Source organism: Glycine soja, chromosome 12 (assembly GCF_004193775.1).
Source record: "Glycine soja cultivar W05 chromosome 12, ASM419377v2, whole genome shotgun sequence".
Classification (NCBI taxonomy): domain Eukaryota; kingdom Viridiplantae; phylum Streptophyta; class Magnoliopsida; order Fabales; family Fabaceae; genus Glycine; species Glycine soja.
The window spans coordinates 22,380,341-22,401,935 of NC_041013.1; positions in this window are offsets into that span (position 1 = coordinate 22,380,341).

A 21,595-nucleotide genomic window follows, 5' to 3' on the forward strand; every position below is an offset into this window, starting at 1 on the left:
AATACTAAAATAGATTCCCAATCCCATTCAACAATCTACGCTACGGGTCAGGGAGGTACATGTAGAGGGTCTTACATTGTCTCTTGTGTACCACCTTGGGAAATGGTGGTGATGAAGATTCCAGCATACTTGCCTGCAAGCGGTTCTGCTTTCAATTGATCTCCAGTTGCATCTATAAAACTGAGAAGCCATCTTTCCAAATATTATTGGGAAACCCAAAGAAAAAACCATCAGCCTTAGAGAGCTCATTTGGGGCAATGATTGGTACGTCACTCTTGAACCTGTCGGGTTCACACAGCTTAGCAAGTTCCGCTGTTGTTGATAGTGTTTCACGTAGCCCTGCTTGTGTGTGTTCAATAAAATTAAGGTATTGTAATTTGAAGAGAGAAAATAAACTGAATAATGCTCTTCTTATTATATAGAATAACTCAAGAAGGCTACAAGGGGCTAATAGAACAGATAATAACAACAGAAACTGAAAAATATATCTTCCTAACAGAATAACTAGTTCTGTTTTAATCTATTCCTAGATTGGGTAATACAACTCATAAAAAAAAAGATTGGAAAATATATATGGTCATAATGAAGGAGCATAGGCTAACAGGATGTTTGAGTTCAACTAATGCTAAAGTCAGATAGCAAGAATAATGATTTTGAGTTACACTTTGAAAACAATGCTTCAATTTTATGCTATGAGATAAACGGATTGCATTATTGGATTAGAACTGCTATTAATTGAAACCTAAACACATGCCTGCCATAGTTTGGTCTCACCACCTTCTTGGGAGTTAGTCCCTTTCTCCACTGCCTTTGCTAGTCTTTCTTCATGCCCATGCAGTGAGTAGTACCTGTCAAAGTAATGATAAAATCTCCTTTTTGTGAATTAAAGCTCGAAGAAACTTGCTGGGTAATTCACTTGAGAATAAAATGAAAATGGGAAATTAAAGGAGCAACATCATTGAGAATAGTACAAAAGAAAAGGGGGGAACGCTCTTATCCCAAAAAGGAACATAAAAGATCATAATTGCAAGATGATTGAAGTCAGTGTTGTAGTCTTTTGTAATTTTATTAATTCGTAAATCTATTTGCATCAAATTCTTGAATTGTTCTTTAAAACAAACATCACAATAAGATCGCACAGCACAAAAATAATCGACTATTAGTGAAAACAAGAAGGGTTGAAAAGCGCAAACAAAATATAGACATCGACAGCCATTGATGATCAATACTCCAAGACCTCTCTGCTTCTCCACTCTCTCAGCTAACTGAAACAAACAGTTGAAGGCTGAAATGGCGAGAATGCGAACCGATCCTATATATTATTACATGATTCGTTTTTTTGAAAGGTTATTACATTATTCGTTATTGCCGCTTATTTTTATATTTTCAAAAGCTTTAAATTTAAAATTAATTTTCAAAACTTCTTATGTTTAGATTTCTTTCTTTTTACTTCAAATAATTGTTAGTTTTTTTAAAAAAATTATATCGAAATTCTTTTGTTTACTCAAATTTTAAATATTTGCACTCTGAATTATTATTATTTTTAAAATGTAAGAGTAAATGTAAAGTTTATGCACTATATATAGCGTAAAAAAAAAGACTTTTTATATTACAGTCAATCACAAATTCACATGTACGTTATCAACTTTTATAATAATATTTTGAATAAATTATAACAATATCCCTAAATTTTTAACAAATCACAGATATTTATTATTTAATCAATACTACTGAAAATTTAAATAATATAACAAATATTATTAATTGTGTTAGCTACTAACATTAATTTTTATGTGTAATAAAAAGTATGTAGCTATTCAATATTTCATACTTTTTTTCTGTTATCCTAATAAAATTATATACGTTCATCTCCATTTTTTTTATTTAGTTAATAAAATCTTATATAGAGGTGAGACAAAATTAATACTATATCTTTTTCTTATTTTCTTATTATAAGGTTTAAATTAAAAGTGTGACTTCATTCTTTTTATAAGGTTCAATATGAAATATTTCATGCATTAATTACTTTTTTTTCTTCAGGAAAAACACATTTCATTAAAGTCAAATATAGAATGGCATGACATAGAGAAAAAATATATTACACACTACTATAGAAACGACCTTTTATGATAGTTGTTTTGCACATACGATGTCGGTTATGAACCGTTGTAGAATGTCTAGGCGTCTACGATTAGGGTTTTCTATCCGTTTTAGAATGTGTCACATTCTAAGATGAATTTTGAAAGAAGATCGTCTTTGAATGTGACACATTCTAAGATGATTTCAGTGCCAAAACCATCTTAGAATGCATCATATTCCAAGACGATCTCGTTTCAAAAAGTTATATTCAAGGTGATTTGTTAAGTATGATTCGAAGACGATCTCGTTTCACTTTCATCTAATCTTGGATTGTTAAGTACGACAAGATTGATGACTTTTACAGTATTAATTAGAATGCACTGCTAGAATAAAGGTTTTTTACATTGTTATCGAAGCATGGATTTTCACGTATGGTAAGATTGTTGTCTTTTGCAGTAATTAGAAGTAGAATGCACTAATAGTAGAAAGGTTTTATTCGTTGTTGTCTAATTATGGATTGCTATGTATTGTAAGATTGTTAACTTTGGTAATAATTGCTTAGAAAGTTATATTCAAGGTGATTTTTCACCGACTGGTAGTATATCAAATTTTTATATTGTCAATGTATCAAAATTAAACTCTAATTTTTTCAACTATGTATTCATGTTTCAAATCATATTTTTTGTTTTGGAACTTTCTGCTAAGGATGGATTAGCATGAAGCCTTGTGTTAGTGTGTTCCTCGAGCTGTTTTTTTATTTTGTTTGACTTGGTTGATGATATTTTTTGTACTGGTTGGTTTTGTTTAGGTACTACTTGCAAAAATGGCTGCCATGTATGTTGTGTATCATGGACCTGAAGACCTTAAGAACATTGCACACCGTGTTCATGGTCTTGCTGGTGCATTTGCTCTTGGATTAAAGAAACTTGGAACTGTGGAAGTTCAGGACCTTCCCTTCTTTGACAATGTGAAGGTTAAGACTTCTAATGCACATGAAATTGTTGATGCTACTCTCAAGAGTGGAATAAATATGCGAGTTATAAATGGAAACACTGTGAGTGTTGCTTTTTGTGAGATGTTGAATACCCTAGAAAGAGACACTCACGAGACCTAAACTTCTGTTTGGTTGTAAGGTCTAAGAAAAGGGTAACATGAATAACCACAAGTTTTGAGAAAGTTATAATATGGTGATTGTTTGAATAAAACTATATAAGGAACATCAAATTTAAAGAAGCAATGGGTAATCTATTAACCAAACATGATGTTGTTATGAAAGCAAAATCCCAAAATTTAATAGGTAAGGAAGCTTGTTTTAGAATGGCAAAACCAAATTCCATAATATGTTTGTGTTTTATTTCCACCACACCATTTTCATGATGTGTATGGGGACAAATTAGTGGCTAAACTCCCCTCCCTAGTCTGTTTGCACACTTTTGATTTTGGAATTGAATTGGAGTTCAACCATATATTGACTTAAATTGTTGAAAAACAATAAAAGCATCTCATTTATCTTTAGGCAAGTAAAGCCATGTGAACCTAGAGTAGGCATCAACAAAAGCCATATAATAAAGAAAACCATTTGTCGAAGGAATATCTACAAGACCCCATAGATCACTATAGATTAATTCTAAGGGTTAATTGTACATAGTTTTAGACAAAGTTGAAGGTAACCTATGTCATTTACCAGTATAACATGCTACACAGAATTCAAATGCATTTTTATTTGAAGCATGTATCTTACAATGATGAAGTACAAGATTGAGAACATTAGAGCAAGGATAGCCTAATCTAACATGCCACAAAGTTTGAGAAGTTGTGCTAGTACAAATTCTTGCAATAAAAGCATTATTAAACTCAAAATTAGAATTGGAAGCATTTACAGAATAAGAAATAAAGCAAGGAGGTTGAACCAACAATTGAGCTTTGTAGGTGAAGATTTGGGAACACATAAAAACCATCAAGACGAACTGAGCCTTGAAGTAAGACCTTCTTGGTTACCTATGATTTCACAACATGGTGGTTAGGGTGGAACTCAAAAACAACACCATGGTGTTGTTTTAATTTACTTACACTGATAAGGTTTTGGGTAATAGATGGCATATATAAGATTTGATTTAAAGATAAAGACACCTCTAGGATTAGTAGGAGAAGTAAAAATGGAAGAACCAACAGAGTTTATGGATAAACCTTATCCGTTACCAATGTAGATTTTGTCTATACCTTCAAAGGGACCTAATTGTTGAATAGTCTATGATTCTCTTATAACATGAAATAAGACACCTGAATCTAGTATCCAAGTTGAAGAGAGACCTGTTTAGAAGTTGGAATTTGCAATCATTGCACTTAGATATAGTTGAAACTGATTAGTGTGCCCTAGACTGGCCTATAGATGAAGAGACATTTAGGCTTGCCTTTCATTTTTCATTTGCTTCTCTTATTTTGGTTACATTACAATGGTTTTTTCTTATTTGGTTTCACTCGATATATAAGGTATTCCATGTTAGAATTTTCGATGTTGCAACCTTGAAAAAAAGTCTCATCAAATCAACTATTTTTTTCAACATTACAGTATTGTTCCCGATGGAATAACTATCTACTTTTGTCACCTTCAATGATCAAACAACATAAATAAAGGTAAAAAGGGGCTTAAAATTAAGAGGACCAAACATATTCAATATTCACATATCCTACTTGGTAACTTCTTACCAAAAGACGAGCAAGGATAGTATCGAAAATAAACCTCAACATTAAATCGTTTTTGTACAGACTTCAATGCTTGTTGCAATTCAAAAAAATGCTGCATTTCTTCACAATATGAGTACCAAAATGTAGTAAGTAGGGTTTTTCAAAAGGTTTAGGAAGATTGTTGCATTAAAAGAGTTTTTCACAAACTCAATATAACATATAATACATGTATGAATCTACAAATGAGATGGTTTTAGGAAGCAAACACAACTAAAGTCCACCAACAACAAAAGCCTTAATTGGATGAAGACAAAAATGTAATAGATTACTTGTATGACAATATGCACACCACAATTACGCAGACGACGCACGGAGCTGCGCCACGAGGAAGGTAGGACAGTGGTTCACAGAGGGCAAGTTGGAGATAGCTCGAAGCTAGGAGAGTGTTCGAGGGCGAGATGAGAAAAAATATTAAGAGAAAACGATGACAATTTTATACATAAAACCGTCTTCGTTTTCAATTCCCCTAATTACAAAATTTTTACCGAGACACATTCTAAAACGGTTTCACATAACCGTCTTAGAATATGCGTCGTAAAAAACTATTTTCATTTCCTTAATTACAAAAATCTCACTGCATCATATTATAAGACGGTTCTACAAAACTGTCTTAGAATCACTATCGTAAAACAACATAAAATTGGTAATTAAGACAAAATTAAGACTAATAATTAATTGGACCTTATAATAAAAATAAAGACAAAATTAATGTTTTTAACTAAATTAACCAAAATTTTAAATTATAATAAAACTAGTAATTAATTGGACCTTATAATAAAAATAAAGATAAGAGACATAACAATATAAAAATATGAATTTTTCATATGAGAGTTGATAAATATTGATCTACTCTAAAATACCATTATACCTTTTTAAATTTAAAAAATATAAGCCGAAAATAGTTGGACTTTTTTTTTGTGAATAAAAATAAACTGGACTTTGAATGCATATGTTTTGTTTGTTAAGTTAAAATGTAAATTTCATGTTTTTATTTTTATAATTAATAATTTTAATTCCTCAATTTTAAAATTAAGACATTTATTCATTAATCTCCAAATTTTTAAAATAAGTGATTTCAATCCCTCATCCATATTTTCAAAGTTGATTATTTGTTTGTTAACATTGAACGGCATAATTTTAGTTTTTTGTTTTATTTTTAAAAACCTAAGTAAATAATGATTTAACATATATTTAATAAAAAAATAGTTCTCTATAAGATTTGAAAGAGTTTTATCTATACAATGTTCAGAAGTTCAACCAAAAGAAAAACAACCCACGCGTATATTATCATAGCCATTCATATGGTGGAGATCGCTTCCCGGAGGTGCTATATCTTCTCTCCCATGACGTTGAGGTACCCTAGGGAATGTTCTCCAATGCGGGGGAGCCAGAGACGTCCATCACCGTGGGGCAGTGTTCATCACCTCATGGAACCATTCCTATGCTGAAGTACGACGTCGTGCCATTTTTTATTTTTATTAAATTAGATTATTTATTCAGCATTTAAAAAATAAAATAAAAACTAAGTTATGTTAACATTTAAAATTATGATGGAAACTAAAATTAGTTATTTTCAAAAATTAATGGATTAAATCTCTTAATTTTAAAATTAAACAACCACGATTATGAATTATGAAAGATCAAATTTACATTTTAACTTATTTGTTATTTCATTATTTGTTATCGTGTTTTTAATTCTAAGATGTTATCTAGGTGAAAAAAGGTAAATTGAATCACATTAAAACAACTTATTTTAATTCTATTTATTGTTTCAACTCAAAGATACATGTGATTTTAAAAAAATATTATTCTTTAATTATAATCATAATTTTACCTCAATAGTTTTCTAAGGAAAAAAAATTTAACAAAGAAAAAACAAGTTTTTATTGATAATGCCATGTATATGGTACAAGCTGTACCAGAATGATACAAGCTAAATAAATATTTGCATTAAAGTTCAACATAAATTATTGAAGTAAATCTCCAATTTGATTCTAAAGTAACGTAGTATTAAATTACCTTATAAATTACATTTAACTTTTATCTTTTCTTAAACTATTGAATCCTGAATAAACTATAAAATAAAAAACTGAATAAGCTAAAAATCGATAGACACAAAAATAAAAAAGAATCAGAGAAATTTTTTAATTAAATTAGACCAAATTATATATATATAAAAATATAATTTTGGAAATTGGTCTGCAAGAAATAAAAGTGGTACACAATGGCCCAGAAATTGAAATAATTAGTAAATTGGCTGACATGAAAAACAGATCTAAATAGAAAGGAGAAAAGTTTATCACAAAGAACGAAGGAGGCAGGGGTAGCTCCTCAATCCCATGTTTCATTATGAACTAGAACCGCTTGCTGCATTAACCGTCTTTGCTTTTGGATTTCTCATTTCTACGACATATCTTTTTATGTATATTCAGTAACAATTCAGATTTCTTTGATAGGCATTGCTTATCTATAAATTTCACCTCAATATCCTAAGGCCACAATGCAAACTAATTAAGGGATAAGTTGACACATATTCTCAGATAAATTTGTTCTTTTTTGCTCAATCACAATCAAGCAATGGCTACTAGCTTTTAGCTCAGTTGACATGTCTCTAAAATGTGCAAGTGCTTGCTTATTGGCTTCAATATTCATGAAAGGGAAATATAAAAGGGGACAAAATAGTAACAAATACCAATAACCAATTCTCCACCATGTATCAGACAAACAAGTCTTAGTACCATACTTTTTTCTTTTTGAAAAGAAACAATCATTAACATGCAAAAACCAAAGCAGAATTCACACATTTAAGACTAAAAAACATAAGTAGCAATTTTCAATAGCACTATTTGGGTACATCCCTCCAACATTATGCAGCAAATCCCTTGAGCCTCTTTGTGATTTCGGCCATATAAATCCCCTGGAAAAATGCATTCCTCAACTGTAACATATCTGTCACCCTTCTAGAATAAGTTCCAGCACCAAATGTACTATCATCTTGATCTTTGAATGGAACATATATCATTCCATGATCAACCATATGAATGATTGCAGTAAGTCACAATTTCTCATCATTAATATATTTTCATTTCTTAAATATCTTTTTTTATTCTTTAAATTTGGACAAAGTTTGTTTTTGGTCCCCTAAATTAAAATTGATTATTTGAGTCCTTCTAATTTGGAAACAGTCCATTTTTTGGTAGTTTTCAGTGAGATTAAGGGTCTGTTTAAATAAAAAATTTCAGAATTACTTATAAGAGAATAAAATAAGAAGAAAAAATAAATATATTTTTTCATAAGTTAAAATTAATTTATGTTTGTGTTAAAAATCAACTTTTGGAGGAGTTAACACGAGAGAGTTTCTATAAGTTATGACTTAGGCATAAGTTAATTTGAACTTATGGAGAAATAAAATTTTTATTTTATTTTCTTCTTCGATAAGCATTTTTGAAAATTTTTATCCAAACTCACCGTAAAATGATCACAATAAAATAGTCTTACACCAAAAATGGATTATTTTCAAATTACACATACTAAACAAACACTTTTTAATATGGGAGATTAAAAAGTTAACTTATCCAAATTAATATGGGAGATTAAAAAGTTAACTTATCTAAATTTGAGGGACTAAAATAATATTTAAATCTATTTTCATTCATATTCATTTTAGGAATTGATCTAAATATTACAAATACAGATAGAGGGTCTTCCTCGATCTGTCTCTTTTCTACCAACTTGGGAAGTGGCGGTGATGAAGATTCCAACAGACTTGCCTGCAAAATGTCCTGCTTTCCCTAAATCTCGTAGAAAAGCCTTAAATGAAGCAGCCATCATTCCAAAAATTGTTGGGAAAGCAAAGATAAAACCACTAGCCTTAGAGAGCTCATTTGGGGTAATGATTGGTACATCACTCTTAGCCTTGGTCGGTTCACCCAACTTGTAACGTTGTAGTTTTCTTAATTCTGTGACTATGTGCTTGATTTTAATGCAAGAGAAATTAAAGTTAAATTATAATTTGATATAACAAAATTTATTAAAAATATTATGTTTTTCGTGTTTGATATGTTTTGGTGGGTTTTGATGGGTTTAAGTTAAATTCTTGAAGTCTTATAAATGAGTTTAGTTGTAAAAAAGAAGAAAGATGGTGTATTTTGAGATACAAAGGTGCAAATAGTAAGGTTTAGAATTCTCCCAAGTCCCCACTTAAATTTCGAAAGCCTTCTCTTTTCCCATATCTTCACTTTTTCTTCATTCTCATCTTCCTTTTTAAGCTTTCTTTTCTCTCATAATGTGCACTACAAGAAAAATCCTATTTTTGGACGGACTATTTCCCATGGACACAATTTTTGTCGGAATTTTTTTATTTTCCGACAGATATTAGCGGAGCAATTTATTCTGTGGGAATGTTGATATTTCCGACGGATTATATCCATGGAATAGGGATCCACCGAAAATTAAAATTTCCCAAAACAAAAGAGCTTTACCCTAGCCGTCTGAGTCATTGTGGTGTTTTCGTATTCTTCTCCGCCTCCTCCCCCATTTGTGCTTTCCTTGTTGCCAAACAACAGTGTGACACCCTCTACCCCTCACATATATACTAATAAGGAATAAAAAATTCAAATATTAATTAAAAGTATTTTTAAAACATTTTTTTTTAAACAAGTGTTTCAAAGGGGAAAAAAGGCTCACATTCATTTTCTTCTACATCATATTCAAACTTGTCCAAATAAATAATAAAGTATTCTCGACTCAACAAGGTCGTCTAAGCTTCATACAATTAATATAAAACCTATATCCTAATGTCACATCCTATCAGAGCGTTGTGTTCCCGTGTCCTCTAGCATGAGGTTCTTCATAGTCATCCACCTATTCATCTGCTCCCCCGAACACAAGTTCAAGATCATCACAGGATCCAAACACAACAACACACAGGGAGTGAGTTATCACATTCCTAGCTAATAGAGAAACAAAACAATTAAATATACATATTATATAAATGAGATACCACTTGCTTAAACATAGCTCACGTAACTTCACCACTTCGTCATTCAAAATTCACTTTTCAATTATCAATCACATTACACAAGAATCCCACACTTCGATCAAGATATAATAACACATCAATTAGCAAGCATATGCAATAGTTATGCTAAGACTCAATCCTATATGCAATGTGGTACCATGTCAGTGAAAAACCACCCTGGGGCGCTTAGGAGTACATAACAAGACACACCACACAATGGGTTTGTCAGGTCACTCTCACTAAGTAAGATCATAGGGAGACCAGTCAGGGTCACGATGTTTTGCGAGAATGCTCCAACCATATGAGATCAGCATAGGCTTAAAGGAGCACTCAAACCCGGTGACCCCCAAGGCCTACACTCCGAAGAGTCCGTCAGGGCCTCTCCCTCCTGATTCAGGTCCAACCCCTAAAATAATTTTTGCATGCAGACACTACTCATGAATTATACAATACCCACGACCTTACACTCGTGTTTTAAACACGTTCAACACAATTGCGCTACGATTTAACACTGGTTCCTAAATAGGAAACCTACATTTTCTCTTTAACACTGCGCATCAACGCTTTTCTCAAGATAACGCTGGTCGGGTTATTGTACAATTCATAGCTTACAACACAAGTGATTTCACATCAAGTGTTAACTACACACTTATCCACAACTAGAACTCATTCACAATTTCACATCTCATAGTGTCACAATCCACCATCACATGTTCACATGTATCTCACAAATTAACACATGTTCAACTTTACACTTATACTCAATCTCAATAACAATATTATAATCTCAAAGCAACATGTTATTCTACAATTCATCACATACTCACAATTTGAATCATCATTTCATATCCTCAATATAACAATTTATATAAGACTATCACAGCATGAGGACTAAAACCCCTCAAATAATATTACACAATTATATCCAAATCATAGGTCCAAATATACAAATATCAAGAGCACAATTTATCAAGCAATTTTCATCAGGACATCAATATTTTATTTATAATCATAAAGGAAAAATTGCAATTTAACAAACATCCCAAAATAAAATCCCAATTTAATCCTTTAAGGATTCATACACATGTTCTCACTAATCCCCAACTGTGAATAACTCATCCCTTACCTCTGAGCGGACTCACGTGTCTTCAGCAAGTGATAGCAACATCTCTAGGGGTTCCCTGAAATTCTTTCAATTATTTCTCTGACTGCTCCGATAGAATTCCCAAACGTCAGAGAGACGGAGAAGAGATTGAAACCTCCACTTGTACTGTCTTCATGCGATTCCTTTTTCTCCCTCCACGAATATTATTTCGCAAATCCCAACGGTGGAAGCGTGCGGAATTGAATTTCGAACAACATATCCAAATTTCATGGAAATCCAACGGCTAACGAAACCGGGATCGTAGTTTTACCGAGACAGTTTATGGGTTTCTGCGGGAAATTAAAATGCTACAATACGAAGGGTTTTCCTCTAAGCTCAGATATGATTTTGAAATTCCCAACGGTGAGAATGTTCGTAATTGGGTTGCTAACATGATACTCAAATTTCACGACGATCCAACGGTGAACGGTTTTGAGATCGTTGTTTTTCTGAGACTGGTTTGGTGGGCTGCGGGAAAAAGAAAGGGTTTTGAGAGGAGAAGGGGAAAAACGAAAATGAGGCCAAAAGGAGGCAGTTGACTTAACATAACTATTTATACCTAGGGTACTCAGCCTATTATTTGCTCTATATTTATTTATTTATTTATTTTTACTAAAAAGCTTTTTAAATTTATTTACGAAAAATTGGGATGTTACAAACAGCCTCTTGGTTATTGTTGTTGGTATTTGGGTTTATAATTTCAATTTTCCTTTCCCGGTTGCCCTCACCCTAATTGGTTTTCGTATTTCCTGTGTCGCAGTGAGAGTCACTCCGTCGCGCCAAAGTTATCGTCACTGTCATGTCGTTTCAGCCTCCCATAAGCGCGTCCTCTGTGTTGTTCTATTTGCCTCATTCATGCATCGTCATATGCTTGAGACAGGTATCTCCTAAATTAATTTTGTGTGTTTTGTTTTGTGGAAAAAACAAAGTGAAACGAGAAGTTGTGGGATAACGGGTCATGGTCCTAGTAAATAAGGTAATCTTTTGTGTAAACGATACCCTAAATCAGTGCAGGAATGCCCAAAATATGCATACGTCAAATGAGTGTTCTATTTGTCGGATTAAGTACTGTTATGATGTTGAGTGTTTGGGTGCCTCTTTGACTGGTTTTTCTGGAAATTTTCTCATTTCCATATTGCATTTGAAATCTGTTAACTATTTCGATTTTGATTCATCTGAGTTCGAAGGACCTATTCCTCTGTTTTCATTCAATTTTTTCGTCTATTTTTATCTTCTTATTGTTATTTAGTTTTTTTTTCTTATGTTGTTAATGGATATGATATGACATGATAATTATCATCTAGTATGATTTTCATCCCCTTGGGATTTTATTTACTTAATTTCGTTGTCCATTATTATAATATGGAACTCTATCGTATAATGTCTGTCAATAAGTACCTTAATGTTATTTTATATATGTTTCTGTTTCTGTTTTTTTTTGTTTGAATATTTTTTTAATTAACTAGGTAGCTTTTATATTAACACTTGCACTGGCTGCAACATGTTTGAAGAAGGTTGTTGTCGTTAGACATGAAGCAATAACTCATTGCAAGTCACAATTCCATAACCAGCTACCTCTCCCCCATCTCCTTAATTTGTTTTCCTTTTATGGTTTAATTTTCTGTTTTTAAATATATTTATATATATACCACCTTGTTAACCATTTCGCTTGTTTCACAAGGTTGTGAATAAATTTATTATTAGTGCCTATTATGCTTCAATGGATATATATAGAATGAATTACGGTGGCTAGTTGACAATCACATTATGTTTTACAGGTTTTGATTAAAAGCTAAGCCCCTTAATTGGGCTTAAATGACTTTCATGTTCACAAGTCATTTATGGCGATGATATTTTTTTTATTACTTTTGGGCCTAATTAAAGTTGTGACATAATTATATATATATATATATATATATATATATATATATATATATATATATATATATATATATATATATAATTGACTGTACTAACCTTTACAAAAATTGGTATATTACTAAAAAAATAAAATCCCATAAAATCAACTAATTTACATATTTTTATTAATTGGTCCATGTAATTTTGTTACAAATGGGTAATCCTAATGTATTAAATAAATGAAAAATAACAATTAAAAACAAGTTATTGAAAGAGTCTTTATTTTCAGAAGTAAAGACTCTGCAAAAAGTTTTCTACTTTATATTTTATCCATTTTATATTATGACATATAAGGTTTTAACATGTATTAATAAAATAATTTATCATCTTGAATTTCATAAATAATAGTTCCTTTGGTTGTTCTTATAAGGAACAAGTGTAGTGTAAAAATGTTTCATTGGATTTGTAAAATGACAAGTAATTTAAAATATTTTTTTTTGTTAAAAGACATCATGCAATATTCACTATAAGAATTTTATAAAATGTTAAGGAAAAATAAATTTCAATAAATGAATGCATAATAATCATTTACTAAAAACATGAAGTGAAATATTCATTATTTATACGATTATATTCATTATGTACCTATGAAAAATTAGGATAAATAATAATTAAATATCATGTGTGAGCAACAAATTTTTTAAATTTTAGCCAATTAAAAAGTGTTGAAAAGAATGTGCCAAAAAATATATTGTTGACATTTTTATAGGTACATATTTGGGTAAAGGAAAAAAATAGGCGAAAAAAAAAACAAAGCATGGTAGACCTATTTCACTTGGTTCTCTAACTTAAATAATCATCGTATGAAAATTCAATAATAGCAAAAGAGAAACCTTTCTTCGATGAGAATAACTTATCTTTTTAATTAATCTTCAATTCTCCTAACCAATGGTTGGCAAGGTAGAAACAAGTCTCATGAGTCTGACTACAATAGAATATAACTCAATTAAGAATTTTCAGTTTTTTTTTATTATCTTTTGTTTATAACTAACTAGATGATTTTTTTAAATATACTTTATATATATATTTTAAATATATAGATAATGATTTTTAAACTTTTTTCTTTCTCTCTCGCTCTCAGCTTGATAGTTGAGATTGTGTTGGGTGATCGTTTCATTACTCACACTTGCGTTCTATTATTTAGGTTAGTTGTGGTTTTGTTATTCTAGTTGCTCAAAATTTTGTATTCTAAATGTGTTTATGTTATTTATATTTCATGCTTTGTTCATTTACAAACTCAAACATTATAGGTATGTCATTTTTTCCCCACCTAAAATGTGATCAGAATTCTTACTACTAATAATAGAGATCATTCTAAGATTATGTATGACTAAACATGAATGTTCCTATTTTTTTTCCTGTAATATATAAAATATGAACAATATTATTTGGAATCGTCGTTGGATTTATGATAGATGTTATAGTGGTAGAAGCGGTTTGAAAGAGTCTTTTGTCGAGGGGGTTGAAGAGTTTTCAATCAAAGCTAATCCATAAGAGTGTTATCACAATGATGGGGGATCAGATGCCCGTGTGTTAAATGCGATTGTACTAGGATTTGGGAGGATAGAGTTGTGAATGTTCACCTATACAAAAATGGTTTCAAGTCTAATTATTGAATTTGGACTGATCATGCTGAAGACATGCCACATATTAATTTAAATGAGAGCAACAGTTACATGGATGCTTCAACTAGTGCAAAATATGTCGGTCAACATGAACAATTTGTTAGACAAGTGGCCTCGGTATCTTAAGAAGGGGGGTTGAATTAAGATACCAAACTATCCCCAATTAAAATTTACTCTCTTTTTAATTAATAATGAAACCCTAATTATGAATTATTTCAAGAACAATTCAAAATAAACTTCTTTAAAGTGAAATATAAATTGCAATAAATAAAAGAAGCTTAAGGAAAGAGGGAATGCAAACTCAGTTTTTATACTGGTTCGACCACGCCCTGTGCCTACGTCCAGTCTTCAAGCAACCTGCTTGAGATTTCCACTATCTTGTAAAAGCCTTTTACAAAATTCTGAACCACATAGGGACAACCCTTCCCTTGTGTTCAGATAACCTTACAACTTAAGAGACCCTCAATCCGTTAATCAATCTCTTTGAATAAGAAGAAGAAGAAGAATGCTCTCTCTTTAAGAGAAAGATATTACAATTGAAGATTACTCAAGATTCCTTATTGAATTTGTAAGTGTTTTGGCCAAGGAATTTTTTTGGGAGTTATAAGACAATTTGGTATTGAGAGGATAAGACAATTTTTTCAAGAAAACTCTAAGGAATTTTGTGTCCCAAGTCACCTATTTATAGGCCTTTGAAGGCCATTCAAAAACTTCTTAAACAGTTGTGACTCTTGGGAGTTATTTTTGAAAATTCCTTATTGGTAATCGATTACATAATTGTTGTAACTGATTACACAGTTAGATTATGAAGGGTTGTGACTCTTCAAATTTGAAATTTGAATTTTCATATCTGGTAATCGATTGCACACAAGTTGTAATCGGTTACAGGCTTTAGAATTTAAATTCAAATTTCTGAAGGTTGTTACAAAATATTTAAAACTTTTGGTAATCGATTACAAGCCTTGTGTAATCAATTACAGGCTTTAAATTTTAAATTCAAAATTTGCAAATTTGTTTCAGAAATGAATTTAGCCACTGGTAATCGATTACCAGAGAGAAAATACCATATATTTGAAATCACAAAAAGCTTTTGTAAAATATCCTTTGGCCAAACCTGTGCATCATCAATTAAGGAATGCTTTCTAAGATTCTAGGGACTAAGTTCATTATTTTTCTTGAATTTTTGAGTTCTTGACTTGGATTAAACTTGAGAAGCGCTTATCTTTGGCATCATCAAAACTTCATATAACATATGCTTCTACACAATTTATGTTAATGCAATACATGGTGTGTGATGCTTTCAGGCAACATCAGACATTTGAAGTTCCAAACTCAAATAATATGGAAGAACTTCCAAGTGAAGATACTCAAAGATTTTACAGTTTATTGGTGGAAGCAAATGAACCATTGTACGAAGGGGCAACAGACTCAAAATTATCAATATTGGTGAGGCTTTTAGCTTGCAAGTCCAACTGGAATGTTCCCGACCAATACTTAAAGTTTATTTCAAAAATGCTTTTAGATGCAACACCTATAAAAGATAGTCTGCCAAAAAAATTTTATGATGCAAAGAGGTTAGTATTGAAGTTGGGATTGAAGGCTAAGAGGATTGACTGCTATGTGGATGGGTGCATGTTGTATCATATCAATGATGGAGCCTTAACTAAATGAAAAATTTGTAACAAGCCTAGGTATCGTGTGAAGACTATTGGAACAAGCTACAAAAAAATAGTTCTAGTAAAGGTTGCAGAGACTATTTGCATCAATGCAAACTGCAAGCCAAATGATAAGGCATTATGAGAATAGAAGATCTTTGGACATGTTTATTAGTCGTCATTTACGACTAACTTTTGTATTGAATAGTTTCATTAAATTAGCATCTTTCCCCCAATTTATGGTTCTTTTTGTAGGATTGTACATATTTTCATGTTTAGTTTGATTTTACTCAGCTGATACTCCCATTTTGTGAATTAATGTTGAATCAACTTCAGTTTCAAGATAAAAGTAGAAGAAGGTGAAGCAGCTGATGTCTCACTAAGCGAGGCATATGGGCTTAGTGAGTGACATCCGCTAAGCGAGGCACTCAACTCGCTTAGTGTGTGGGGAAACCCTAGAAGAGGATCAGTCACAAATACCCGAGCCCAGCGTGCCGCAAGCTCGCCCAGCGAGTCATTTTTCCCTTCTCGCGCTCAGCGCACCCAGCTCGCTAAGCGAGAATTCACTAACTCACGCTTAGCGATAAAATGGCGCTAAGCGAGCCTTCAGAATCTGAAACATCAAGGAGCCTTTAAAACATAGAAGTTGAAAGGGGAGACACCGAGGAGAGAAGAAAAAATAGAGTAGGAGAGGAAGCTAGAACGACAGAGCCTCAGCCTCCAAGAGAGTTTAGGTTTTAGGAGTGATTTTAGGGTTCTAAAGGTGGAGGAGACATCCCCACCATTTGTAACCTTAGTTTTTCTTCAAAAATCTGTCCTTGGTGCTAAAAGTTGCTAAGTTGCAATGGAAGGCTAAATCTCTTATTGGGGATTTCTATTGAACTTTGATGTAATATTCTCTTACCATCTATTTAAAGTTGTTTTTATGTGTCCATTGCTTCTATCTGTGCTTATTTCTTGCATACTTGTGGCTTGATCACCCATTTGTATGTAAAGTTAGGATTTTTAGCATTGGAAAGTGTTTTAAATTCTTAGAACTTGATAGAGTAGGCTAGAGAACTATATGTTTGGGAACAGAGTGTAGTGATTTAGTTTATATTATGTTGTAATCTTAATGCAACTTGTTTAGACTAAGTTTGTTGAGGGATCAAGGACGAAGTTTAAATAGAGTTAGGCCCATTCACTCGAGGGATCCTGGTTTGGGTAGTTGTTTTCGACATAAGAACACTAAAAGAACGTTAAATAGAGAAAAATATTTAGTAACATCAATGTAGGTTCAGTAGAATGACCAAACGTTTTTACTTGACTGTTTTTACCTCTCACTTTTAGACATTTTAAATTTGTAGTTAATTAGAACTTTAGATAAAAACCCTTCTTAATATTTACTTGCTTGAAACAAATGTTTGCTCATTGAACGCATATTTTCTAAATGAAACAAGTTCCATGTGATTCAATACTCAGTTTTTACCGTTTCATATTACTTGTGCGACTCGGTGCACTTGCTGATTAGTATCGCTGACCAGCGAAACAAGTTTTCAGCAAACAATGTTATACCATCTGTCGCAACCTACCCTTCGGCGGGAGGGCAAAGCGGGGCTCACAGGAGCATCTTCCAAGAAAGGAAAATGCACGGAGTCGCCACCAATGTTTATTCGAGGAAAACGTCGGAAAAACCGGAAAAGACGCGGTCTACGAACTTTAAGTGTGAAAGGTTCGTGAGTTGTATTTACGTACGGGGAAGGTATTAGCACCCCATGCGTCCGTCACAAGGGACGACAACCTTTAATCAAGTGTGCAAATATGACTTCAATTTGTGTTATTTTCTCTTTTACGCTCTTTATGTCTTTTTATGCCTTTTATATATTTTTTTTTTATCTTTTTCTGGTCGACAAGGGTGTTTTCCTTGCTTCTACGTATTCCTCAATTGTGATAAGGAAATCAGACCTACGTAGTTCTTTGAGAGCTGTTAAGTTGTTTTTATCTTTTTTGCAAGATATATTTTGACTGAATAAAAGGTCATTTAAAGTGTTGGACCATTAAACGATATTTTGATTTTGAAAGGAGAAAAACGTTAAGGTGTTGGACCATTAACGATCTCTTGGTTTTTTGAAAGGAGAGAAACGTTAAGGCGTTGGACCATTAACGATCTCTTGGGGTGGTCGACAAAAGCGGGGCTTTTGCTCCTACGTATTCTCAATTGCGATGAGGAAATCAGACCTACGTAGTTCTTGCAAAAGTGGTAAAGTTACATGTTGATTTCATGCTTTTGAATGGTCCATGTTAACCGATAAAAGCAAAGAGGACTGTTTAAGGCATTGGACCTTAAAACGGTTTTTAGTGATTTTTGCGGACAAAGCTTGATTTGTGAGTTGATTTTAGCCTTAGTTTCACTTTGGTTATTAGTCAATTGATCCAAGGAAACTTCCAAAGAAAAACGTCCGATTGATTTTTTTGATTATTTTATTCAAAGATATTTTGATTATTTTATTATTATTTTTCAAGATATTTTGATTATTTTATTATTTTGCTTTTTTTGGTTTAACCGTGGTTACAGCGTGAACGATCAGTTAGATTTTGTTTTAACAGTGATTAAATGAGATTACAGCACAAATGATCGGTTGAAATTCATTTTATCATTTATTAGGTGAGAAAACAGCTCAAATAAACGGTTAAAGCTTGTTAAAAACAGAAGAAAAGAAAATCGAAAGTGAACGAAATAAAGATGAAAGCTAACAAAACAAGAAATGAATTGAATGTCTCGGATTCAAAAACTTACCCGTTGAAGAACGAAGAACAAACGAAGAACGGATGAAGAACGGTGAAGAACGACGGAAAACCTTCACGGATTTGCTCATGGAAACGTCTCGGAAGCGTTACGGAAGCACCTCAGCTTGGATTTTCTTCACGGAAACAATTTTTTTCACCCAAAACAGCTGAAATGCATAGCCAGGTGGATGAGGGATATTTGGAACAGCCCCCTTTCGCCTATTTATAGGAATAAAAGGGGAGGAGGTTGCCGCTCAAGCGAGTTCAGCTTGCCCAGGCGAGCTAAGTTGCTTCCTCCAGAAGAAAGCTTCTTCCAAAAGCAACCCTGCTTCGAAAATATTCTGGATGGGCCTAGATTCAAAAATTTGAAAATTGCTATTTGCACCCCCTTCTGATAAGTTCACCCCCCTTCTTTCATAATTTTACGGAAAAGTTACGGAAGCTTTATGAAAACATATAGGACTTGACTTTCTTCGTTTTTTCTCTTCCTTCTCACCCATATTAAGTGAAATATGTTTATTTAGGGTTTTAGGAATTTTACGAAAGCATTACGGAAGCTTTAAGCAAGCATATAGGACTCGATTTCCCTCTTTTTCCTCTTCTCTTTCACCAATATTAAGTGAAATAGGCTTACTCAAAGTTTTTTAGGAATTTTACGGAAGCATTACGAAAGCCTCGGAAGCTCCGGAAACCATTTTCCATCAAAACGTGGAGGATCTTGATAAGTTCACCCGTCCCCTTTGCTAAATGCACTCCTTTTTATTTACACACTCCTGTTTACTAAATACACTTCCCTTTTTCTTTTTTTTGCTGATTCTTTTTCCGTAACGTTACGGAACTTTACGAATTACGTAATGATACTTGTTTTCTTTCCGTAATGTCACGAAACTTTACAGATTATGCAACCATCCCCTCTTTGACTTCTGGAATGTTATGAAACTTTACGGATTGCGCAATAATGCTTCCTTTCAACTCTCGACAGGTAACGAAACTTCACGGATTGCCTAACGATGGGTGTCAAGTACCTCGAAGTGGTCAAGCGAAGGTCGCATCCCACCAAACAGATGGTCCCCGGATGAAATTAGGGTATGACACCATCCATCTGATGATGAAGCCTGGAAACACTTTGATCGGGTACATGCAGATTTTTCTGTTGATTTACAGAATGTTCAACTCGGTTTATGCACAGATGGATTTAACCCATATATTCAAGCATCCTCTTCACCTTATTCTTGTTGGCCAATCATTGTTACCTCGCACAATCTTCCTCTAGAAATGTGTATGACTAAACCTTATATGTTTTTGAGTTGTATCGTACCAGACCCATTTAATCCAGTGGTTGGTATTGATGTTTATTTACAACCTTTGATTAATGATCTGAAAAATTGTGGAATGATGTTCAGACTTATGATGTTTCAAGAAAGCAAAATTTCATGATGAGGGCAACTTTGATGTGGACTATTAATGATTTTCCTGCTTATGACATGTTGTCTAGTTGGGGGACACATGGTAGACTAGCATGTTTGTATTGCATGGAGGACACAAAGGCCTTTCAGTTGGAAAATGTGAGAAAAACTTCTTGGTTTGACTATCATCGTAGGTTCTTACCTAGTGATCATGCATTTAGGAGGAACAAAAACGCCTTCAAAAAAGGGGAAGTAGAAAGAGATGAGCCATCACGTATGTTGACACTTACACAAGTTTGACGTAGGGTTAGAGATTTGCCAAAAGCCACAGAAATTGGTCTGGCACCACCAAATGTACAGGATATGGGGAGTGGCATCATTGGACAAAAAGAAGTATCTTTTGGAATCTTCCTTATTGGAAAGATAATTTGTTGTGACACAATCTTGATGTTAAGCACATAAAGAAAAATTTCTTTAACAACATATTCAACACTGTGATGAATGTCAGTGGTAAGACAAAAGACAATGACAAGGCTCAGATGGACTTAGCTTTGTATTATAGGCGTAAAGACTTGGAGTTGAAGTCGAGGGCTAACAGGAAGTTATTAAAGACAAAAGAAAAATACACTTTAACTGCAGACCAAACAAAGTTAGTCTGTCAATGGATAAAAGAACTACAAATGTCAGATGGTTATTCTTTTAACTTGGCCAAATGTGCCAATGTTGATAAGGAAACCATGCATGGGATGAAAACTCATGATTATCATGTGTTCATGGAGTGTTTACTTTCTATTGCTTTTAGCTCATTGTCGCCACATGTCTTAAATCCACTTATTGAAATAAGTCATTTCTTCAAAGATTTGTGTTCTACAACTTTGATGGAGGATGACTTGAGTAGAATGGAACAAAATATTCCATTCATTCTGTGCAAGTTGGAGAGAATATCCCCCCCTGGTTTTTTTTTATTCAATGGAGCACCTGATGAGGACACAACTAAGGACAAGGACCATGAAGCACTTGAAGGGCCCATGACCAGAGGCAGACTTAAACAGGCCTAACATGTCATAGAGACAAGGCTGGTCATTTGTATAGCTGCCATTGATGATGATTGAAGGCCCAAGTGGAGAAAGATGGAGGCCCAGAGGCAGAGGCACTACCAAGACTATTAATTGTTGCTGAAGGACCAAACTAATTTAAAGGCCAAAGTTAAATATGTTTTTAGTTATAATTTTTAT